Here is a 6,366-nt window from a genome sequence, read left to right on the forward strand (position 1 = left end):
TGCCCGAATGGGATGGAATTTGGCACTTACGACCGAATTGAGTCTAGAAGCTAGTATGCCCAATTTGGTGAAGATCGGTTCAGATATAGCTATAGCTCCCATATATACTGTTCATCCGATTTGTTGTATTTGCTGCCCACAGCAGTAATATGCCATCCGTAATAACGACATTCAGGGAAATATATCAAATACAGCTCAAAAATGTCTTTGCCAAATTTTATCGAGATCGGTTCCGGCTTGGATATAGCTCCCATATATAACTTCGTCCGATTTACTTTGGATTGTGCACCAAACTTCTAATATTTTCCCAAATGTGATGAAATTTGGCACTTACGACCGAATTGAGTCTAGAAGCTAGTATGTCAAATTTAGTGAAGATCGGTTCAGATATAACTATAGTTCCCATATATACTGTTCATCCGATTTGTTATATTTGTTACCCACAGCCGTAATATGCACTTCGTACCAACGATATTCAGGGAAATATACGAAAATAAAAACTTTGAATTGTTATGCGGAGCTCTACTAAATTAGCAAAGTGGTGTAGGGTATCATAAAGTCGGCCTCGCTCGACTTTAAGACTCTCTTTACTGGTTTATAAATGGATCTGCAAAATTCTCTTCTCCCACTTCCACGTTTCCCATAAATCAGGACCTCAACGCATTTATTACAACAGCTTATAAAAAGGTTAGGATAACAAATTTGTTTATCTGCCAAGGCAAAACAAAAGGACATGCCATTTTTTTTTGGCTAAAAACAAAAATCCGTTTATCACTAATTCAACACTCCTGCTTTGGGTGCCGGGTAAATTTTCGGTTCACGACACCAACAAAAATGCCATTGCCATCACATGGCCAGGACGCGAAATGTTGCTATTTTCATTTTGAAAATAAATAAAATTTGCTGTTGAAATAACCTTTCAACCCATATGTTAATTTCGTGCGCTGATATCCTGGAGACAGTCGGTGCTGGCAGTCAACATCACCAACAGGACTTGCAATTTGGCCACACACACACACCACTCACCCCGGAGGCCCACAAAATTTACACATAATTCCAATGGGGATTTGCGCATTCACATTTCAACACCAGGATAGCTGGTGATGGAGGAGGTGGGGGCGAGGGGAGAGGTTGTTGTTGTCCGAACAAATAGAAAAACATATACGCGGATTTTCGCATTACACACCAAAATATTTTCACAACAAATTGTCAAAGCGAAGGAGAAAAAAAAAGGCGACGCAACTGGGGGATGTGTGTGGCGACAGCAGCAACCCTGCGGACCGGAGTGACCCTAATTTGCATACAAACAAATAAATGTCAGTTTTTTTTCAGTTCTCTGTTGTTTTTTGTTTCGCTTGTTTACTCACTGACTGGCTGGCGAGCAACAAAAAAAAAAATTCCGAATCCAGACAAGTGAATAAAACAAGCCCTGGCAAGGTAATTTTGGAGTCTTTTGGAGGATGGAAGGGGTTAACTATTTCCAGTAACAAATTCTGCGATTGCCCTCTGCTTTTTTCGTTGGTATTCCAACAAAATATGCCCATTTCCTATTTTAATGAGATCAACGGCCAACATCTCAGGCCTGGAAAATCATTTTTCTCAAGGTGTTAAGTTAAGAGAACAAATACTTACACACACACACACCCACTCAGTACCTTTAAAGGAATTTACATAAATATCGAAGATAAGGCCCCATATTGGGTAAAAGGGACATAGGCCGAAATCACAGACTCCACAAGGAACGAAAAAGCCAACATTTGTCTTCTTCTCCTTCTTGTTTTCTCATGGTCGCTTTTTAATCCCTAGGGAGGTGGGATAATTTTTTGGGGATTTTTTTTTTCACCAACCAACCCATTGCATTGAGAATAGGATGGAAAAAGCAAAATGGGATAATGGAGATACACAAAAAAGACCAGAAAATATTGAAATAAAAATATTAAAAAAAAATCCCTTAAAAATTCTCATAAAAAATTAAAAATATCGAATATAGCCCCCTATACCAAAACATGAACCTGCACAGACAATTTTCTGTCATAGGCTGAAGTACCCATTACGAACCACAAATACCAAATTTCAAACAATTCCGGTAAATAAAACCGGAAAAACCATCAAAATACCGAATATCGTCAGGTACCGGTATATGGGGGCTATACGAAGACGTGGTCCTGCAAAGACAATTTTCTGTCATAGGCTGTAGTACCCATTACGAGCTCCAAATACCAAATTTCAAACAATTCCAGTGAATAATGTCGCAAGAATCATCAAAATACCGAATATCGGGATGACCCGTTACATGGGAGCTATACGAAGACGTAAACCTGCACAGACAGTTTTTTGCCAGAGGCTGTAATATCCATTACGAACTTCAAATACCAAATTTGAAACAATTCCGATAAATATTGTCACAAATATCATCAAAATACCGAATATCGGAAGATTCCGTTATATGAGGGCTATACAAAGACGTGAGCCTGCACAGAAAATTTTCTGTCTTAGGCTGTAGTATCCACTACAAACTTCAGTTACCAAATTTGAAACAATTCCGGTAAATAATGTCGCTGAAATCATCAAAATACCGAATATGGGGAGGTACCGTTATACGGGGGCTATACGAAGATACGTGGACATGCACAGACAATTTTCTGTCATCGGCTGTAGTACCCATTACGAACTTCAAATGCCAAATTTGAAACATTTTCAGTGAATAATGTCGTTAAAATCATCAAAATACCGAATATCGGGAGGTACCGTTATATGGGGGCTATACGAAGACGTGGACCTACATGGGTCATTTTAATTCTTAGGATGTAGCCTTCATTACAAACTTCAAATGCGAAATTTGAAATAATTCCGGTAAACTATGTCGCTAAAATCATCAAAATACCGAATATCGGGAGGTACAGTTATAAGGGGGCTATACGTAGACGTGAACCGGCACGGAAAATTTTCTGTCTTAGGCTGTAGTATCCACTACAAACTTCAGTTACCAAATTTGAAACAATTCCGGTAAATAATGTCGCTGAAATCATCAAAATACCGAATACCGGGAGGTACCGTTATATGGGGGCCATGCGAAGACGTTTGCCCGCACAGACAATTTTCCGTCATAGGCTTTAATATCCATTGCGAACCTCAAATACCAAATTTGAAACATTTCCGCTAAACGATTTCACTAAAATCATCAAAATACCGAATATGGGGAGGTACCGTTATACGGGGGCTATACGAAGACGTAGACCTGCACAAACAATTTTCTGTCTTAGGCTGTAGTATCCATTACGAACCTCAAATACCAAATTTGAAACAATTCCAGTGGATAATGTCGCTGAAATCATTAAAATACGGAATATGGGGAGGTGCCTTTATATGGGGGCTTTACGAAGACGTGGACCTGCACAAACAATTTTCTGTCATAGGCTGTAGTACCCATCACGAACTTCAAATACAAATTTCAAACAATTCCGGTGAAAAATGTCGCAAAAATCATGAAAATACCGAATATCGGGAGGTACCGTTATATGGGGGCTACACGTAGACATGGACCCGTACAGACAATTTTCTGTCATATTCTGTAGCATCCTTTACGAACTTCAGTTACCAAATTTGAAACAATTCCGCTAAACGATTTCGCTAAAATCATCAAAATACCGAATATGAGGAGGTATCGTTATACGGGGCTATACGTAGACGTAGACCTGCACAAACAATTTTCTGTCTTAGGCTGTAGTATCCATTACGAACCTCAAATACTAAGTTTGAAACAATTCCGGTGAATAATGTCGCTAAAATCATCAAAATACCGAATATCGGGAGGTACCGTTATATGGGGGCTATACGAAGACGTGGATCTGAACAAACAATTTTCTGTCATAGACTGAAGGATCCATGACGAACTTCAAATACCAAAATTTGAAACCATGCCTGTGAATTATGTTACTGAAATCGTCAAAATACCGAATATCGGGAAGTACCATTATATGGGGGCTATGCGAAGACGTGGACCTGCACAGACAATTTTCTGTCATAGGCTGTAGTATCCATTACGAACCTCAAATGCCAAATTTGAAACAACGGCAGTGAAAAATGTCGCTAAAATCATCAAAATACCGAATATCGGGCGGTGCCGTTATATGGGGGCTTTACGAAGACGTGGATCTGAACAGACAATTTTCTGTCTAAGGCTGTAGTATTCAATACGAACCTCAAATACCAAATTTGAAACAATTCCGCTAAACAATGTCGCTAAAATCATCAAAATACTGAAAATCGGGAGGTACGGTTACATGGGGGCTATACGAATACGTGGACTTACATGGCCCATTTTTAATACCGAAAGTCCTGCAGACATAATATACATTTTGGTAAAATTGTATCAACCTTTAATTTTCTACGGAAGGTAGAGTGATTTCCACAGATGGACAGACGGAAGGACCGATAAATCGATATAGAATTTTATGCCGATCCAGAATATATATATATACTTTTTGGGATCTAAAATATAAATTTCGAGATGTTTTATGTTTTATTTGTGTACCATAATTGTACGAAAAGTACTAAATAGTACTAAAATTGCTTTGGGGAGAAATTAAAGGCCTGGAATGACAAAATAAATATTGAGGCCCTTGGTGTCTTGGATTTGAGATATGGAGGTAAATGTGCTAATGCGTGAAGAACTAGAGATATAATCCAGAAATTTGACACAGATGTCACTATTGATGTCTGTCGTTAAAATATGGAGTTTTTCTTTTTCGAGATGTGTACTATAATTGTACGGAAAGTACTAAATAGGCCTGAAGGTGGTATTGGGTGAAGGGATAGATGAAATATTGAAATTTGGTTTGATTAAGGTCTTTTTTTGGAATCTCGAATTGAGATATGGAGGTTGTTTGGAAAATGTGTACTATATTTATACCAAAAGTACCAAATGGTACTAAATTGGGTATTGGGCTGGAAGGTATAGGGCTGGAATCTTCAAATTTGGTATTGAGGTCTTTGTTGGCATCTAGAATTGAGATATGGAGGTGATTTTGGAAATGTGTACCATAATTGTACCAAGTTGTACTAAGTTGCACAAAATTTTGTATTGGCAAAAGGGATAGAGGTGGAGTCTCGAAATTTGATAATAAGGTCACTGTTAGTATCTGGGATTGAGATATGGTGGTGATTTTGGAAATGTTCATAGTTTTACCCATTTGTGGGGGAGGTACCAGAAGGTGTGAGCCAACATCTACCATCTTCACAGAAGATCTGGGGATCTTAAAAATATTGAGTTGTGCCGAATTTGAAAGTAATCTTTTGCTCATTTCGCCTTTTAAAAATTTTGACCCCTTTATGGGGTACCTCCCAGAAGGAGTAAGCCTTAAGAAATATTCTTTAACACGAATTACTATTTGCCCTTTCTTAGCCTCCACTCCACTCCACCCACCCACCCTTACTCCAACCCTATCTCCCATTGCAATTTTCAAATTAAGTTTTTTTTTGTTGTAGTTTTTTTTTTCTTGGCCTTTCTAGCTCCTAAGAAAACTATGATATTTTTATGCAAATTATTCTGCTTAAGAAACTTTATCAGCAGCAGCGTTTACAATACGATTCGAATAAATTTTATTACACGCACATACACTCACACACCCATACTTACACAGAGAAATTGAACGGGTTGCCATTGGAAAGAAAATTTTGAAATGCTTTACAAGGCAGGGGTTGAAGGCAGGGGCGGGGAGCGTTTTGCAAAATATATGTCGGCACCACAGAATCATTCATTACAATCCGCAAAAGAAATTTAAATATTGTTATACATCACATTATACTATATATATAGCAACATTTAGATGTGTGTGTGTGAGCGCATGAATGTATGAATATAAATATTGTTAAATGAATAAATTTCATGCGATCTCTATATATAATGTTTCATTTTATGTTCGAGAAGCTAAAAATAAGAAAATATTTAAAAGACGAATGGGAATCTTGGAGGAGGGAATCGGAAGGAAGGAGAGAAGGAAAAACGTAGAAAATATGGGTTCAAAAAAATACCTAGATTTTTTTAATACAACAAAAAAAAAAGGTAATAATAAAATAAATAAATAAAAAAAACTAAATAAATAAAAAAATAATTGAAAAAAAATATGAAAGAATTTTCTATAAACAATGAACCGTAAAAAATATTTTCTGAAGACTAATCTACAAATATAAATTAAAAAACACAAAAAAATTAAAAAAAAATATAGAAAACATATATAAAAGTTTATCTATAAACGACAAATTTTTTAAAAACATTTTATGAAAGCTATATATAAATGAAGGTCTGGCAAAAATATTTTCTAAAGGCTTATTTATAAATAAAAAATAAAAAAAAAAACAAAAATA

This window comes from Musca domestica, unplaced genomic scaffold (genome assembly GCF_030504385.1).
Source record: "Musca domestica strain aabys unplaced genomic scaffold, Musca_domestica.polishedcontigs.V.1.1 37, whole genome shotgun sequence".
In the NCBI taxonomy this organism is placed as follows: Eukaryota; Metazoa; Arthropoda; class Insecta; order Diptera; family Muscidae; genus Musca; species Musca domestica.